At 40.4% G+C, this 19,880-nt stretch overlaps 1 pseudogene; it reads right to left on the minus strand.

Moving 5' to 3' along the window:
* Window positions 1–13,748: 13,748 nt before the first annotated feature.
* On the minus strand, window positions 13,749–14,276 carry LOC129073287 (ferritin light chain-like; annotated as a pseudogene).
* Window positions 14,277–19,880: the final 5,604 nt, after the last annotated feature.

Genomic DNA, 19,880 nt, shown 5'->3' on the forward strand with positions numbered 1-19,880 from the left:
AGAGCATGAGTATCCGCTATAGGACAAAATTGGGATTCTGTAAGCAAGGAAGAAATGAGGAATAGCTTTTCGGTAGGCAAACCACAGTATCTGCCACAGTAACTAATCAGCATTCATGATTCACTAGCATTTCTATATGGAGACTGATGCTTCTGGCTCTGACCTCATCTGAGCTCCTGACCTATTTCTTCAATTGTCTCCTGGCATTTCTACTTGGATTTTTGTCCACATCTCAATCTGAATTTATTCCAAACCAAGTGTTTCAGCCTGCTTCTCCTCCTGATGACATTATTTCCATCACGTGGTACCAGCATTCTCAGGGTATTTCAGGCTCAAATTCTTGGAATCTTTTCTTATCTTTTTTTCCCCCTATTTTTAAAGTCACCTCAGCCTGATTTTTCTCCCTGAGATATTTTAATTCTACTCCACAATATCCCCTTCTGTCTTGATTTAGGACACAGCATTTCATGCTTGCATTCTTTCAAAGATACCAAGCTGGTGTCCTCATACCAGGCTTTCACTCTATAGAGTCATTCTGAGTATCACTGTAAACTCATGCCTAAGATACTGCCTTCACTATGTGACTCAGCACAATGCCTTTTTACGGTTATCAAGTTCCTACCTGCTTTCAAGATGCTTTAAATTTCAAACCCTTCCAATGCTTTAAGGACTGGTTGGAGCCCTAGGTCCTTCAAGAAGCATTCTTCGTTTATGCCAGTCCTCTTGGATTCAGAAAGATCTTGGTCGATCAACACTTACTACCTAAGTTTTTTGGCAATTTGCATAGCCTTTCTGAGTTTCAGTTTCTTTATCTGTAAAATGGGAATAACATTAGTTTCTACCTCAGAGGATTATTATTAGGATTAAATGAGTTCCTTTTCTCTCTGCCTCTTTTTTGACCTCTTATGTTGTATACTCTTTACTATATAACTCAGTCTTTTATTATCTAATGCCCTGCACTCTGACCTCATTGTTTCATGGATCTAAATATCTGTTCTCTCCAACTTGATAGTAAAGCTCTTTTAAGGGCAAGCATTGTACAATTGATCCTTGAATAATGTGGGGGTTAGAGTGCCAGTCTCCGCCCCTCTGCACTTGAAAAATCAGAGCATATTTTAAGTCGGCTCTCAGCATCTGCAGATTCCAACCATGGATCAAAAACACTGTTTTCTGACTGATGGTTGCCAAAGGAGAGGAGTGTTGGGGGGCTGTGGGAAAAAGGTGAAGGGATTAAGAAGTGCAAACTGGTGGTTACAAAATAGTCATGGGAATGTAAAGTACAGCATAGAGAATATAGTCAGTAATATTGTATCCCTGGCTGGCATGGCTCAGTGGATTGAGCACTGGCCTGTGAGCCAAAAGGTCACTGGTTCAGTTTCCAGTCAGGTCACGTGCATGGGTTGCAGGCCAGGTCCCTGGTTGGGGGCATGCGAGAGGCAACCAATACATGTTTTTCTTACACATCAATGTTTCTCTCCCTCTCCTTCTCCCTCTCTTCCCTTCTCTCTAAAAATAAATAAATAAACAAAATATTTTAAAATAATATTGTAGTAACTATGTATACTGGAAATATCACGGGGAACACTTTGTGAAGTATATGATTGTCCAACCATTATGCCGTATGCCTGAAACTAACACAAAATAATACTGAATGTAGACTGTAATTGAAAAATGAAATTTAAAACCAAAAAAGGGGAATCTGTTGTGAGTCTGTGAATGCGAAACCCAGGGATAGGGAGGGCCGACCGTATATTTATTTTTAAAAAATTAATGTATAAGTGGGCCTGCGCAGTTCAAACCTATGTTCTTCAAGGTCACCTCTGCTTGCTACTTCTCTGCTGTGCCCTTCCAAATTCTCCTTTTGTGTGCTGAGCCAGTATAGAAGGCATTCCACAGATGCTTGCCAATTTTGTAAGTATTAAGCAGCACAAACTAAAAGTACTAAGGGAACTGGGAGGGAAGAACTGTCTGCAGCCTAAGGGGATGGAAGAGCAGGCAGTGTTATTCCTTATTTGTGACCTCACTTCCAATCAGCAGCTCCCATACTTGGTTCCCGGCATTGCGTTTCAGGTGATCTTCTTTAGATGTAAGAATCTCCATCCTAATTTCTATCGCTTCCATTCTTTGTGTGAGGTGGAAGCTCTGAGCTTGCATTCAGTGGCCTGTTCATCACATTGGTAAAGGCCAATGGCTTTGGCTTCCGATAAGGTGGGATTATTGTGTGGTGTGGCAGTATGATCTTCTATTTGTCTGTTGCTTCTAGGTGTTACCAAAGCTATCATAAGCAGATATTGCAAATGACAATTTTAAAAAGTGTGGCGAAATAAGCCAGGGGGCAAAAGACAAATACCATATGATCTCACCTATAAGTGGAACCTAACCAACAATACAAAGATGCAAAGAAAATAAGACCAGCAACACTGAAAGGAAAAGAAATCAACAGAGACAAGAGGGAAGGAGGGAGGTGGGGGCAGGGAAAAGGAAGGGAAGGGGAAAGTCAAGGACCATATAGCAAGGACTCATGGACAAAACCAAAGGGGAAGAGCTGAGGGAGGGAAGGAGGGAGGGAGGGGGCAAGGGAAAGTGGTGGGGGGTAGGCAGAGACAAATGTATTTGAAAAAATAAATTAAAATAAAATTTAAAAAAAAGAAAAAAAAGAAGAAAATTCATACAATTGTAGAAAAAATTTTTAAAAAGTGTGATTCTTTGCTGGAGAAAAATGCAACATGTATTTTTCTCTGTGGCTTCACACAGTTTTGGTTTCTTTTACTTTGTTGTTTATCTCAGTTGTGGTGTTCTCCTTGCCTGGAACCTATTTGAACCTGAATCTAAATAACTGGAAGTTGAGTTGAAAAAAGCTTTGGGCAGAGAATTAGAAGACGTGAGTCTATGTGTACCGTTAGCCAAGTTACTTCCTTTCGTTGTGCCTCATTTTCTTCATCTATAAAATAGGAATGATGCCTTCCCTATCTAGCTCACCTTGATGTGGAGGGAATAAGGTGATAGCAGTGTAAGCATGCTTAGGAATGTGAAAAGCCTTCATAAATGTGATGATGTGTTATCTTAAATGGAATTTAAATACAATGTGACTTCAAGGGAACATTCTGTAACCACTGGGAGTTGGTAAATTTGCTTTTGTGACTAAGCATAAAATTTATGTTACTGTCTTAAGGTGTTTGATGGCTTCTCTACCCTTCTCCTTGCAGTGTTTATGGTTCTGCATGTGTGGTGGTGGTGATGGGCTTTGGAATCCTGTACTCCATGTGAATTTATCTGGTCATACATAATTTGGTTTATTTGGAAATTCTCCTATTTGTACTCTAAGTAAATCACTTCCCTTCCTTCTCATTATTCTTGAGTGTCTTAATAACTCATACTTAAATTCATTTTGAAATATAATAACAGTGAACATTTTTTGAACACTTACCATGTATTATAAACTGGTCTTAGTCAATTTGATTTTATTTATATTTATTAATTTGGAGATAATGGTAGCCATCAAAGAAGTCTAAGTTTGAGATGAGGAGGGTTGTTATTTACTTTTTCACAATCTCCCTATGAGGTTATAATTGGAGCAAGTATTGGACTAAATTTTGTCATACATATTAACATTTATGAAATGAACATTCATTAATAGTAGTGACAAAACAGTTCATGCAGCCTGTTCTGTTAGCTTGATAATGTCCTGGCAATCTGTCATTTAAAGGCTTTAAGCACAATGTGCTTAGAAGGGTCGCAAGAGGAAGGCACAACCACATTTCTGAAGCAGGATTTTAAAAAATTATTCTTTTGATTGAGATAAAATTCCTGTAACATAAAATTAACCATTAATAATTTTAAAGTGTATAACTTGGGCGCATTTAGTGCATTCACAATACTGTGTAAGCATCACCACTATCTAATTTCAGAACATCGGATTATCATCAAAGAAAACCCTATACTTGTTAAGCAGTCATTCCCTACTCACCTTCTCCCTCCTTCCCACCACCTCCAGCCTCTGGCAGCTACTAATCTACATGCTGTCTCCATAGATATAGCTATTTTGGAAGAGCATATTTGACAGTTCACTTAAAGTCTTTGTCCAGTAAGTCCAAAGTCTGTACTTTCCAAGGAACAGTTTCGGTTAATTTTTTCCCCTGTGGATGGACCATTGTTGTCTTGTATCATTGCATTCCTTGTAATTTTTTTTGAAAACTAGATACTTAGAATATTATACTGTGGAAATTCTGGAAATAAGATTCTCCACCCCACCTAGAATTTGTTGTTTTTGCTTGTCATGGGCTTTTCTAAACTATTTTTATAAAGTCTGCATTCTTAGTGATATGTGGCCCCTGAAGTCTCTGCTCCGTTAGCTTAGTGATCAGCTGGTATTTTGACAGAGTTACCTTAAATGATGCCTAGAGCCAACAAAAGATTTAAAAAAGACAGAAGATAAAGAAAAAAACTACTGTCACCCAAAACTAGGACAAAATAATATTGAATATGAACTATAATTGAAAAACGAATTTTTTTTTTAAAAAAGAAAAGGACTATTCTTTCAGTCTTTGCAGATTGGTTCTATGTTGGGTACTCCTTCAGTGTTTAGTCAGGCCATTTACAACTCTTAGTCTTTACTTCCAACTTGTCTAGAGCCTGAAGCCTAGGTAGAGCTTAAAACTTAGGGTCTTCTCAGGCCTTTTCTGAATATGCATCCCCCACATGGCATGCATGTGTATTCCTCGATTTCCTGGTATACATGGGAGCTTTTAAACCTCCTATTCCTAGCTGCAGCTCCTTTCCCAAATGTTTCCTTCCCAGGATTCTTGGTCTATTCAATTTTTTAAAAAATTACACTTGACATTTAATATTATATTCATTTTAGGTGTACAGCATAGTGGTTAGACATGAAGGTAACTTATGAAGTGGTCCCCCCAATAAGCCTAGTACCCCCCTCACACCACACATGATTATTAAAATATTATTGACTATATTCCCTATGTTGAAGTTTTCTTTTGCTCTATTTCTTGTCCCAAGTGTTGTCCTTTTCTTCACACTGCTCTATCCGGTACCTGTGCCATTAAATGTGTTTACCCATTAAACTGCCCTACCACTGGACGCTCTCTGAGTTGGGCAAAACAAAGTGCAGCCTTTGCTGTGGTCCTTGCGAGAAATGCCAAACAGGTCAAGACCCAATTTTTAAAGAATAAAGTCTATATTGCTCCCCCTGGCACCAGCAATCTGTATCAGAGGTGCAGGCTGTGGTTTGCACAGCCACTAATGTGTAGGAGGTGGTTGGTTGTTAATTTAAAGATAACTGTGCTGTTACACAATGGAGCCTCTTCTTGCTTCATCTTCCTCTGGTAATTGCCAGTTTTTGATTGTGTATTCAAGAGTTCTGCAAAAGTTGATTCTGACAGTTTTTGACAGATCATGAGTTGCTTTTAGGGAGGAGCTCTGTAGTTACCTATTAGCCTATATTCAGTGACATCCTTCCCAGGAGCAGGATTTTATGCCTTACAGCAGACATTAGACAATCAAGAAAAACATTTATTTTTATTATTATTAATTTTTTTCTTTTATTGATTCTAGAGAGAGGAGAAAGCAGGGAGAAGTAGGGAGAGAAACATCCATGCGAGAGAGAAACATTGGTTGGTTGCCTCCCATACACACCCCAACCAGGGATGGAACCCACAACCCAGGCATGTGCCCCAACCAAGAATTGAACTGGCGACCTTTCAGTTTGCAGGATGACGCCAAACCAACTGAGCCACACCAGCCAGGGCCAAGAAAAAATTTTAAATCAATGGCTGGAACAGGACACTATAGGTATAAATTTTCAAGTTTTTCCCTCAGGGTACAGACAGGCTATAGGATTCCCTAGATTCTTATATCTTGTTCATAAAAAGGTGGGAGTATCTTTAAAATATATATATGTACATATATATATATATTTTTTAGCTGGTTAGAGCTCATTTTTTATGTTTATTGTGGATGTTAACAGGCCACTGCTTTTCATCAGCGAGACCAATTTTTGACATTTTTTATGGTAATTAGCAAAGTATAGTTGGTTCTGCATCCGATATAGAGGTAGCAGAAGCACTTGTAGTCATCACCTCTGGACTGTGGCCCTTTCTGGCATAATTCTGGCTCCCTGCCCCTGTCTATATGTCCTGATGAAGGCAACTGACTGACCCTAGAGGTAAAGCTGAAACCCACTGTCACATGTCTATGCCTAAGCATCATAAAATAAATGACAAATATTTGCTGATGTTAGAAATGTCCAAACTTGTAGAGAATTTTTATAAGTTTATTTGAGCCAAACTGATGACAGTTGCCAGGAAGCAAAGTCTCAATGGATTGAGAAAATGTTCCAGATGACGGCAATTTTGCAGCAGCTTATTTTAAAGATTTTATTTATCTATTTTTAGAGGGGGGAAGGGAGGAAGAAAGAGAGGGAGGGAAACATCAATGTGTGGTTGCCTCTCACGCGCCCCCTACTGGGAACCTGGCCTGCAACCTAGGCATGTGCTGGGAATTGAACTGGCGACCCTTTGGTTTGTAGGCTGGCGCTCAATCCACTGAGCCACAACAGCCAGGGCTGCAGCTTATTTTATATACTAGAATCAAAGGATGAGACGTAAGGAGGATTACATGAAATTCATTAGTGGTAGATTAAGGGGGCGGGAGAAAGCAAAGTGAGGAAACCTCTGGGATTGGGTAAAAAGTAAAATGGAGAGACACATACTTCTTTTACATTGGTGGGTACAGGATAGTTAATAATTAACATTTACAGCACATAGAAATGGTATTTGGGGGACAAGATGACAATGAGGGGTTCTGTGGTTTTGTGTTCTGGTGGGAAGTTGTACCCTGAGGGGTCTGAAAAAAGGGGGTTACTTGACATTCCAAGGGTATGTTATCTTAGAGGCAAACAGACAATAGTCAGGTTCAGTTATGGTAACGATTGACTTTTGTCAAGCAGCTAGAGGCCTAGGACATGACTACCAGCTTTTAGTTAGGAAGTTTTAATTTCAGATTTCCCTCTGTGGTTACTTTAGTCTCTGAATGTGTATGGCTGCCATGCAGGCCTCCTTGGGCTTGTCAGGTTTAGTGTGTGACCCCTTTTTTGTCCATACATTGTAAAGCATATATTATGTTGTTTAGCACTCACAACAATTCTATGAAGTAGTGGTATAATTATCTCCATCCTATAGATGAGGAAACTGACATTCAGGGGCATTAACTTGTTTGTTTAGGGGTGCCCAGCTAGTAAGCAGTAGAGCTTGGATTCCAACCCAACTCTCTGAGACTCCATATTTCTTAGGCATTATTTTATAACTAAAAGCATCTATTTTATGTGTTATTTGGTTATGTGAAGAATGCTTTTAAAAGACATTTTGGAACATGAAATGTTCTTAATGGTTGAAAGCTGGGTCATAGGTAGAATGTGGTTGGCTGGCTTCATTACCTGTCTTTGGTCCTTTTAGAAGCTTGCTGCGTAGCAAGTCTCAAGTCCAATGGGGGATTATGGGAAACAGCAGCAGTGGTCTCCATTAAGGGTGTCTGGGAGGATCTAGTGATGGCTTTAGTGCTTGTGTGGTCCTGGAATGGACTGGGAATTGAACTGGAGCTTCACTCTCCTTTTTTCTGCCCTGCTACTATTGCACAGCAGTGCCTGCTCAGATTGTTGGTTCGTCTTGCCTGCCACATGGCCCTAGCAGCATACACAAGATGAGATGTTCTTAAGTTTGATAGACATGGAGAAGGATAGTCTTTTAGGGCAGACTATTAGTGATTGATGACTGGAAATAGTTAGGAACCTAATTCAGTTTTTCCCGTGAAGTATGACAGGTATCTGTTCTCACTTCGGTTTTCTGGACAGTCTTTTTTTGGAGAGCATATTCAGCTTTCTAGTGACATCTTCAAGGTAACCCCAACAGAATTAGTTTTAAGAAGTGGCAGAAGATGTGGTCATCTAGAGACTGAGATTTCAGGAAACAGCTGGCAGTGCATTATTCCCCACAAATTCTACCACCATTTCTCAATTTATTTGTGTTTTCAAAAATGTGCTAGCAAAATGCCAAATTTGATATGGAGTCTACTGATGCTGTTTCGAAGTAAACCCCCCTGAAAAGTGATTTCTTTTCCTTTTCATCAGCTTTTGGAGGGTAGACAACAGCATGGGGACCATGAAACTTACACTGGGGGAAATGAGGATGTCAAAACTTTTCCAGATGGCTTGAAACGAATGCAGGTGTGCCTGGAATCCTGCCACTGCTCCTCATCCTGAAATGGTAGTCAGTAAATGCACTTCTGGTAGACAAGTCCAGTTTTAAATGTGCCAGTGGAATATGCTAGCCAAAGAAAGCCAACTATGAATCTGTTTATTCAGCAAGTAAGTATCCCTGTTTCTGAAGTTTGCATTTTTATTGAGGTTCCTTAGATTCTTAAAGTGGTTCGAGAATGTCATTACAAAAGACAGTGAAAATAAGTAGAAAAGCTTATTTAGATGGCGTGAGTTGTATGTATAAAGGACAAAGGAGGAGAGAAAAGAAAAGATCTGTATTGATGGACTACGGTATGTGTGTGCGTATGTCTGGCAGAGAGAGATAATTAACATGCTTACTATGTGCCAGGCGCTATGCTGTTTTTCATGTATTATTTTGTTTAATTTTGATGTTAATTTTCAAACACATACTATTACTCTCCTTTTACTGGTTTAGAGGGTCACAGTAGCGATTTGACTCTAAGTAAGTAGTAGGAGAACCAGAGTTAGATCTAGTTGTGTGAACTTAGGCAAATCATTTCTCCTTGGGCTTCAGTGTCCTTACCTGTAAAATGAAAGGTTATCTTTGAAGGACTCCTAGCTGTGACATTCTGTGATTCTACGTGCTTGACCTTCTTCTTACTGTCCTCTTGGTTCACAAGGAGATAAAGGCCAGAAGTCAACAATAAGTGACTTTGAAGTAGGGATATTTTAAAATGTAGCTATATTTTATGAGAATAGTTTTAAATGTAGTTTTATATATATGAGCTAGTATAAGAGAGAGCAGGTTGCTCTGGACTACACTTTTGTTTAGGTTTTTTTGATCTTAGTGATGTTTTTCATTAGGTTGCTATGAGTTCTTGACACTTTTAAAACATTTTGTTCTCACCGTTTGCTTTGATTTTAGGAGAGATTGATAATCAGAACACATATAATAATTATTTCTTGAGTAAATTTGGATTCTTTAGTATTTTTATTACCCCAAAGTATAACTGTTATGACGTAGTTCCATTCATTCAACCAGAAATACTTATTGAGCATCTGCTACATGTAAAATATTTTTCTAGGCACTGGCGATATATCAATGAACAAAACAAACACACATTTCTGCCCTTGTGGAGCTCATATTTCGGTGGACTGGGCAGAAAATGAACCAAATATAGTAGTCCAAAGTATAGTGTGTTAAATGATAAATTCTATGTCAGAAAATAAAAGAATTGGGGCTTGGAGTGCTGAGTACAATTGCTCACTATCTCCCTGGGAAAATCAGTACTACTTCTCATCAGAGCTCAGGTAACGGAATTCCTTACTGCACCAATTAAGCACTGACTTTGGAGTCAGATAAACCTGTTACAGTTTACAGTGCTGTTCCCAGCCTTGCAAACTTGGGCAAATTTTACTTCATTGAGCCTTGTATCAGTCAGCGTTGAATCAGAGAGGCAGAGCCATTTTAGGAATGATTTAAAAAAGTACTTATTGTGGTGATTTGACCTTATGTAACTGTGGGAGCTGATTAAACAGTTTTCATCAGGCTCTTGCGTATTAATCTGGTGCTGGCCTGAGGTCAGCAGGACAGATACTCATGAAAGATGACCATGAAATGGAGGAGAGCAAGGTCAAACTAGAACTTAAGAGGAACAGCTGGAACCCACGAGAACAAACTATAATCCACACCAGTCTCTCACCAACTTGAAACCAACTACAAAGATTGGGGGTGTCCTTCAGGAAAACGTGGTAGGCTTCATTACAGATCTAGATCCACACCTGATCCCTGAGTCTGAGAAAATAAAGTAGGAGATCCCATGGAAACTGGAGGAGGTGTGGCCTATGTGTGTTGTCCCCAAATTCAGAGAAGCTGAAGGAGGTTTAGCAGTTGCTGGAGGTTCAGACACTGCCCAACGCCACAGCTGAGAGCCAGGAGAAAAGAGACAACATGCCTAAGCTGCAATAGCACCTGGCACCGTGAACCCACCATTTAGGCACACGAAGATGAAAGCTGCTACTTCACTTCCACCTCTCAAATTTCATACAAAATGTCTACCCTGGCCCATGCTAAATCGGAACTATTTCAAATAAGGAAGAAAATTCTAGAAATGCTAGTTCCAGCTTAGCTAGGTTGATAGAATACAAATCTACCACAAGCTTGTTTCTTTCTCTTGTTTTTGCAGGATAAAAAGAGATATTTATATGTAAATATCTCTTACAAATAAATAAGGCCAATAATCAACAGAAAATATTTCCCAGAAAATAATGTATAAATGGCTACAAAAAAATTGAAAAGAAGCCCAGCATCATTCATCATCAGAGAAATACAAACCCAAACAATGAACTAGTAGTTTTCACCTGTCATCCTGGCAAAGATAAAAAAAAAATTGATGTACAGTGTTATCATTAGGTTGTTGAGAGATAGGCATTAAAATTAATTAGTTAAAATTTTATTTTTTAATTATAGTTTACATTCAACTTGTATTAACTTCAGGTTTACAGCATAGTGGTTAAACAACCATATACTTTACAAAGTGTTCCCCCCCCCCCAATATTTCCAGTATCCACCTGGCACCATACATAGTTACTACAATATTACTGACTACATTTCCTTTACAATACTTTACGTTCCAGTGACTATTTTGTAACTGCTAATTTGTACTTCTTAAATCCTCCACCTTTTTCACCCAGCCTTCCAACTTCCTCCCTCCTGGCAACCATCAATCTATTCTCTGAATCTATGAGCCTGTTTTCTATTTTGTTTGTTTATTTTGTTCTTTAGATTCCACATATAAGTGAAATCATATTGTATTTGTCTTCCTCTGACTTATTTCACTTAGAACAATACCCTCTGGGTCCACCCGTGCTGTTGCAAAGGGTAAGATTTCATTCTTTTTTATGGCCAAGTAATGTTCCATTGTATATATGTACCACCACTTTTTTATCCACTTGTCTGTTGATGAGCACTTCTTTGGCCCCCATAGCTTGGCTATTGTAAATAATGCTGCAATGAACATAGGAGTGCATATTTTCTTTCAAATTAGTGTTTTGGGTTTCTTTGAGTGTATACCCAGAAGTACAATCACTGGGTTATAAGGCAATTCCATTTTTAATTTTTTGAGGAATCTCCACACAGTTTTCTATACTGGCTTCACCAATCTGCATTCCCAATAGTGCATGGGGTTCCCTTTCCTCCATATCCTCACTAACATTTGTTTGGTGCAAGGTGATATCTCATTGTGGTTTTAATTTACATTTCTTTGATGATTAGTGATGCTGAACTTCTTTTCATATGTCTGTTGGCCACCTATCTGTATGTTCTCTTTGGAGAGTGTCTATTCAGGCCCTCTGCCCATTTTTTAAGTGGACTGTTTGTTTTTGGGTGTTGAATTGTGTGAGTTCTTTATAAATTTGGACACTAACCCTTTATCAGATGTATCATTGGTGAATATTGTCTCCCATTCAATGAGTTGTGTTTTCATTTTGTTGATGGCTTCCTATGCTGTGCAAAAACCTTTTAGTTTGATGTAGTCCCATTTGCTTATTTTTTGTTTGTTTCCCTTTTTCCGGGGAGATATGTCAGAAAAATATTGCTAAGAGAAATGTCAGAAATTTTACTGCCTATGTTTTCTCCTGGGAGTTTTATGGTTTCAAGTCTTATATTTGTCTTTAATCCATTTTGAGCTTATTCTTATATGAGGTTTAAGAAGGCAGTCTAGTTCCTTTTTTTTTGCATGTATCTGTCCAATCTTCCCAATATCATTTATTGGATCTTTACCCCATTGTGTGTCCTTGCCTTCTTTGCCATAGATTAATTGACTATACAGGCATGGGTTTCTTTCTGAGCTCTCTATTCCATTCTGTTGGCCTATATATCTGTTTCTATGCAAGTACCATGCTGTTTTTTTGTTTGTTTGTTATTTGCCTTTGCCAAAATAAGATATTTTGAAAGTCATTTGAAAGACACTAAAATTCCACCAATATAGATTCCAAATTCATATTCTGTCCAACCCTTACCAGTGGCCTCTGTCATGCCAAAATTTGCTTTCTTTGTGATTTCTACTTTTAGCTTCCTGGAGAATAGATCTTTTCTCATAAGCTATCTTCAGTTTTCTTTTCTTTTTTCCCTTTTTCTTTTTCTTTTTTTCTGTAGAGTAGAGCTTTATTTCCAGGAGATGGTAAGTTTGTTGGAGATAGGTTTTTTTTTAAAAAAAATCACGGTAGACCTAATATGTTCAACAAAGTGAGAGGGTCAGCCAGAGGTAAAGTGAAAAGTTCTCTAGTATTTGCTGATCATCTTGCTGCCCCCAGACATCCATGAATGTAACATCCAGGAATATGATCCTACACGAAGTTGCTCTGTCTTTGCATCATAAATACTAATCATTGGTCCTCCTGTTAAAGCTTGTGTAGCACAAAACTCATCCTCTTGTCTGTGATCTTGGCAGGAGCCTCCATAAATCCCTGCAGTTTTATTTAAAAAAATTTTTTTTAGTATTATTGTGAATTTATTAATATAAACATATTTGGTGCATTTCAAGAATAGGATATACATTTTTTTTTTAAGGATCTGGTATAAGATGGGTCTTTCAATGCAGGGAAGCTGATTAGATTAGGCAAGTTTTTCCTAAGGATTGGTGGATGCAGCAAGGGGAGAGTTTCACTTGAGCCTTGAAGAGTATAGTCATGTGATAACATAGAAGTGTGATTTATGGTTTTGACCAGGAACTGTCACCCTGATGAGAGATAGTTGGGTAGTTGGTCTATTGCTCCAGCAGATTTGTGGATATTGTACCAACCTTGCATACTAGGAATAAATCCCACTTGATCATGGTATATGATATTTTTAATGTGTTGCTGGATTTAGTTTGCTAATATTTTTCATTTTAGCATCTATGTTCATCAAGAATATTGGCCAAACATTTTCTTTCTTTGCAGTGTTTTCATCTGGTTTTAGAATTAGGTTAATGCTGGCCTCATAAAATGAGCTTGGTGCCCTGGCTGGTGTGGCTCAGTGGATTGAGTGCTGGCCTGTGAACCAAAGGGTCACCAGTTCAATTCCCAGTCAGGGCACATGCCTGGGTTACTGGCAAGGTTCCCAGTAGGGGGTGCATGAGAGTTAGCCACACATTGACATTTCTGTCCCTCTCTCCCTCCCTTCCCCTCTGTCTAAAAATTAATAAATAAATTCTTTTAAAAAATGAGCTTGGGGATTTTCCCTTGTCTTGAATTTTTTGGAATACTTTGAGAAGAATAGGTGTTAGTTCTTTGACTGTTTGTTAAAATTCACCTGTGAAGCCATCTGGTCTAATACTTTTATTTGTTGGGAGGTTGTTTTTTTTTCCCCCCTACAAAATGCTTTCTTGTTTCCATTTGGTCCAGTGCATGGGAGAGGACTCTACATGGTTAAAATGATGCCCAGGGTTTTTAGGGAGAGGCTCAGGCAAAAGCCAGATATTAGGGGAAAGCAGAGGGACCCCTCAAAGGCCTCTGGGCTCCAAAGTCTCCTAATCATGTCCTAGTCATGCTTGAGAACAAGTCTTTGAAAGAGATACTTGCCCATCCCAGCCTGGGGGCTGGCCAGTCTGCAGAGGTTAGTCAGGTGGTTGCCCATCTTCTTGATGAGTTTTACCTCCTCATCCAGGAAGTGGTTCTGCAGGAAGTCACAGAGATGAGGGTCTGTGAGGGCAGAACTCAGGTCATGCAGGCCCAAAAGGGCTTGGTTCAGGTCCTTCTCCAAGGCCAAGGCGGCTTCCATGGCATCCTGAGTTTTACCCCACTCATCTTGGGAGGGCTTCAGCATGTCTTGGAAGAGAACATGGCCACTGCGTTGGTTTTGCCTCTTTAAGAGCTGCTCAGTGCCCTTGCGTTTCTTCTCAGCCGACTCTCAGAAGAAGTGTCCCACGCCCTGCAGAGCCACAATGTCACAGTTGAAATAGAAGCCTAGAGAAAGGTAGGTATAGGAGGCCCGCAGATGCAGGTTGGCCAGGCGGTTGACAGCAGCCTCCACCTTGGTGGAATAATTCTGACAAATCTGGGAACTCATGGTTGCTCGGCAAGTTGGTTGGTCTCAGAGGCTGAGGATGGCTGAGGTGGTTCCAAAGGTGATGACTGGAAACGAGGTTGGAGGGTGGTTGGAGCCTGGAAGAAAGGGCATTCCTAGGTCTGTTCCATCTAAACCGTGTTGAAGCAAGAGACAGATCCCAAGGACCCCTGAGGGCACTGTGTTGGAAGTTTTTTGATTACTGCTTTGCTTTTGTTGGCTATAATTAGTCTGTTCAGGTTTTCTCTTTCTTTTTGATTCAGTTTTGATAGATTGTATGTTTATAGGAATTCATCTATTTCCCATATTGTCCAACTTGTTGGCATATTATTGTTTGTAAAACCCTTTTTCTTAATGAAGATAATAGTACCTAACTCATAGGATTGTTGTAAAGAATAAATGAAGTAAAATCCATGTAAAAGTATCTAGCACATAGTGGGTAATCAATAAATTTTTTCTTCCTTTCTTCTATCCTTTGGCCAAGGAACAGCAAAATTATAGGTTCAGGGCCTGTAGAGAAGGTATTATTATTATTATTATTATTATTATTATTATTAGTTTTGGGGGGATGTACTGTGGGAGCTGTGAGGAGGCTACCACCTACAGGCCCTTCCATAGGTCAAGAGCTTGCTAGGGTAAAGGGTCTGGGCTGGGAGGATGGGGCCAGCGGGTCCCCTACTTGGAGGCCATGTGGTCAGGCACTCAATGATAGGAAAGTGGCTCCTACTCCAGAGCCATACCACTCAGTCTCTTCCAGAGTCTTCCACCCTAGCTCCCCCAGGAAGAGTGTGCTGCAGCTTCAGGTTGGGTACAACCAGTCGTCCCCTCTGCAGGAGCAAGCTCAGCAGGGCAGAGCCTCTGGGGTTAGGGAGACAGACTAAATGAGTCTCCCCTTGGAGATAGTGCTGGCTGAGCCCACAGCAGAGGGCCAAGCACTTTGTCCTAGTCCCAGACAATAGCCTCTGGGGAGACACACTCAGATTGTCCCAACTCCAAGTAGCATTCCCTTCCCACTGTGGAACTGAGCTCAGCAGGGTGTGTGTGTGGGGGGGGGGGTACCAGGACTTGGGAGGGTAGATCCAAACAGTCTCCTGTTGGGGTGGTGGGGGTGGGCACATCTTCCCCTTTTTGGGCAAGAGCCTCTGAAGGAAGGGTGGATGTGCTCTGAAGGTTGTGGCTCTGAGCAGCTCTTTGACCCAACTGGGTCAGCAGAGTGGGGTCCCTGGCTGCCAGAAAGGCAGGCCAAATGAGTCTCCTGTTCAGGGAATAGTGTGGATTGAACTTCCAGGGGAAATAGGAGTCCCCCCACCATTCACATATAACCCAGCACCCACACATTTGCTTCCTGGACAAAAGCCTACCAGGGAGACCAGAGATGTGCTCTGAAAGTCCCAGTTTCTGTACATCACTCTGATCTTCCTGCAGGACTGAACTCAGCAGGGCAGGGACACAGATAGTGGAAGGGTAGGCCAAGTGATTCAACAGGTTGGGGGCGGGGGGTGCCTGCTGTGTGCTTGAGGAGGGGAAGAATGGTTCCCTTACCAAAGCTGTACAGTTCAATCACCGTCTCAGCCTGTGCCAAGACCTCTAGAAAAAGAGCATCCCAAAAGTCCCTGTTGCATGTAGCCAGCAGGCACCTCTGCAGGACCCAAGCACGGCAGAGTGGTGGTATTGCCAGTGTTTGGAGGACTGGGCAGGGTACTCCTCAGTCTGGTGCTGTTACAATTGGAATGCTTGACCCTGGAAAAGTGGTGTCTGGGTCTCTAGCAGACTCCCTTCTCTCCCAGGCTGACTGGATCCCCACTGATTTTCACAACCACATGCTATGGAGTCTCCTCTTCCAATCTCTGTTGCTCTGGGTTGGGGATTCCTGCATGGGGTTGACGCCTCACGCTCCTTGGGGGAGGGAGTGGTGCAGCTGAGATATCCCTCTGGCTATTCAGCCACTGCATGTGGGTGCAGGGGCCAGCCCTTTCTGCATCTCCACCCTTCTTACCAGTCTCTATGTGGCTTCTTCTGTAAATCCTTGGTTATAATATTTCAGTTCAGCTAGTCTTCAGTAGGTTCTTCAGTTTGATTGCTCTGCAATTTAGCTGTAAATCCAGTTTGGCGCCGGGAGCAGGTGAGTGTAGCTTCCACCTACTCTGTAACCATCTTGAAAATCAAAATTTAATTTATTAAGTCACAGAGTCAAAGAACGTCTCAGCTGGTAAAAAACTGGGAGGTCAACTAATCCAGCACCTAATTTTGGGTAAAATCAGGCTCAGAGAGGGGCAGTTAATTTGCTAAAGTCACAGCTTGTTTGACCCAAAAGCCTTTTTCATAAGATGGTTTTTAGAACCCTGCAGAACTAGTTAAATATATTATAAGCATATTGTTGAAGGCTTATCCATTTTATTATTCAGTGTCCTCTATATGACATCCCCACGTGAGAAATTTTAGAACTAAGTGCCAGGAAAAATTTGTTTATCCTGAGGAGCTGGTATGCTTTTATTCCTCATGGACAATACAAATCTGGCTGCCAGGATGTTCAGAGCCAAATTTTCAGCTCCAACTTTATTAACCATGTAGGACTTTATGGCTTGAATATCTATGTCCTAGTTCCCTCTGGCTTTGCTTGTTTTTTTTTTTTCTCTTGGTCTAGATTTTTAGTTAATATCATTTTTATATGTAATGAGTTGATTGTATTATTGTAAGTTGCCTCAAATCCTTTGTGGCATAAGGAAGGATATAGACATATAAATAGAAAAATCCTATAATATTTGACCTCTGTGGTACAGTAGAAAAGCATTGGGTTTGAAATAGCTTCTAGTCCAAGCTTTGTCATTTATCTTTTAATCCTCACTCGAGGACATTTTTTTCATTGCTTTTTAGAGAGCGAGGAAGGGAGAGAGAGAAACATCAGTGTGAGAGAGAGCTATTGATTGGTTGCCTCTGTACATGCCCCAACTGAGGATTGAACCCGTAACCTTTTGGTTTATAGGATGATGCTCCAGGGCCAAACTTTTCCATTTTAACAGACTTCTTAGAACTTCAGTTGCCTTTGATCAGCTTGGATATTGTAATCTCCAGCATGATTCAGAAGATAGCCTTTATTAAAAAGCAGAGGTATCTAAAACCTATGTAATGATTGTCCCTGACTTATAAAAGGTATTTTGAGAAACTGACTCTAAGAGATTCAGGGTGATTTGAAAGAAACGTTTTACTCAATTCTGTATAGGAAACAAGGATTAGAGTAAGTTTTTTAAAAAAGATTTTTTATTTTATTTATTTTTAGAGAGGGGGAAGGGAGGGAGAAAGAGAGGGAGAGAAACATCGATGTGCGAGAGAAATGTGGATCAGTTGCCTCTCAGATGCCCCCCAACAGGGGACCAGGCCTGAAACCCAGGCAGGTGACCTGACTGTGAAACGAACTGGTGACCTTTCAGTTTTCAGGACAATGTCCAACCCACTGAGCCAGCCCAGTCAGTGTGGATTAGAGTAAGTTTTAAGATTACTGAGAGAAAGAGTAAAATTTTACTGAAAGTCAAATTTACTGACTTATTTGCTTTGATTTATATTTTTTAAAATTTTAAGATTATCATGCAGTAAAATTTACTTTTTGAGAACTGCACAGTTCTATGAATTTAACCATCTCCCCAGAAAACTCCCTTATGCTATCCTTTTATGGTCATGCTCTCCTCCCAGCCATATGCCTTGATTTTGTTTTAAAATGTCCTCCCCTATATTTTAAGAGAATAGATTTAAAAGATTGATTTGATTGAACCATTCACTTTAGAGTTCCTACCACATACTCACCACTGTGGTCGGTTCTGTAGGCTGTATGAGGAGTATTGCATGTAGATGAGGGCTTTAAAGATGCTACAGTATGGTTGGCAAGATCAGCCTAATATGTTGGAAGCGATTAGACGACCATATAAGACACTGCAAACAAGTGCTAAACTGGCACAGATGAGAGGATGGGAAAGCATCTGTTTAGGCTAGACTATAGGCTTCTACAACTGAGTGACACATGACTTGTGTGTGTCTATATCTTTCTGTGTGAGGACAGATTAGAAATGTAAAGAGTTAAGTTTCACCTCTGAAAGTGATGTATTAGTTTAAACAGATGAAAGGAATCACATGCGTGTGAGAATATTTATAAAAGTTTTCAGGATCTACAATCAAGGAAGTCTACCTTAGTACAAAAAATTATTATTTTACTTTTATAAGACATGGAGAGACATATGACTGCCAAATGGTTTTGCTCTGTGTCCAGCGAAATTGAACAAACCTGACATCCAGATATCTGTTGCAGAAGTCTGACCAGAATTTTCCGTTATGAATACAGTGATGTAAATTCTGAACATATGGCTCCCATCAGTGATCTACGAGGAGGTGATGGAATGTAGGTTGGGGAAGAGAAGAGGAAGGCCAAGTCTCTGAAGTGAGGAACAGCTGGACACCATATGTGTGTGTTTAGACTTGGAGCCAGCTTTATGTCGAGGGAGTAGGCAACCACCCAAACCTTGTGATTTGTAGGGTGTGGGGAAAGGATGTTCCTTTGCCACATTCTTCCCCCACAGGCAGGCCCTAAGGCCTGAACTTTCCATTAGAGAAAGAAACAAGATATTGTGAGTTCTAGAGCCCCTCTTAAAAATAGAATGAGCTGGGAGGGGAGGGAGCTGGAGTTATCAGAGATTTGCTGTGGGGCAGTTTATCTAATTAGCATAGCAAAACTGGGGGGAAGGTGTGACCCATGGGATAGGGTAGATCTGTGTGTGTTTATGTATGTGTGTGCATGTGTGTATTTGTGTACATGTATGTGTGTATGGGTATCTGTGCGCATGTGTGTGCATTCTGGTAGTCAGTGTGTTTGAAAAAAGCTGGCCCCATACAGGTTAGAATGGTAGAATTTAGTGCACATGTACATATCTCAGCTCATTGGCTGTGTTTGGTGTCTGCAATTGTTAACTCTCCAAGGTGTCAAACATATCTAGCATCAGTAGGTATACAGGTTAACCACAGAGATTTACTAAGAATTGGTCAGGAAGATGGCCCTGTGAGGCATCATTGACCTGAACATCTCAAAGAGCTTTCTTAAACACCCTGCGGCCAGCCCCCACAAGAAGTGAGAGCAAAGAGCAAAGTGTGAAGCCCATGATGTGAGTAGAGAGAGTAGCTGCTACAAAAATTATTACTCCTCTAGAAATAATTTAGATATTTAGGTCAGAAGCAGGATGGTCTGGTGTGTGTGCTGAGTGCCAGAAAGCCTGCCCTTCTCAAGCATATGAAGTAAGATGGAAAGCCAAGCTTTCTGATTATGTCTCCCTACCTTGCACCCTAGGTGTGGTCCTGCCTCTGATCCTGATAACTGACCTTACTACCCAAGACAAAATTGCCTCTAGGGTCCTCTTTCCAAGCTTTTAAAAAAATCAACCAGTCCAACCTCACTAAGCTGGGAAAACACATAAAGCTCCATTTTCTTGTATGCTAAGAAGCTATGAAGATGGGCAGGATGTCATTAAATGTTGAACTCGACTATTTGAAATGTGTAAGCAAAATCAGTCCAGAAGCTTCAAACCCTCAGAATATAGAAAGAGCATCGCACCTACAAAGAAGGAGCTT

Source organism: Pteronotus mesoamericanus, unplaced genomic scaffold (genome assembly GCF_021234165.1).
Source record: "Pteronotus mesoamericanus isolate MK-2021 breed Mesoamerican mustached bat unplaced genomic scaffold, CSHL_Meso_final contig_40, whole genome shotgun sequence".
Lineage (NCBI taxonomy): Eukaryota > Metazoa > Chordata > Mammalia > Chiroptera > Mormoopidae > Pteronotus > Pteronotus mesoamericanus.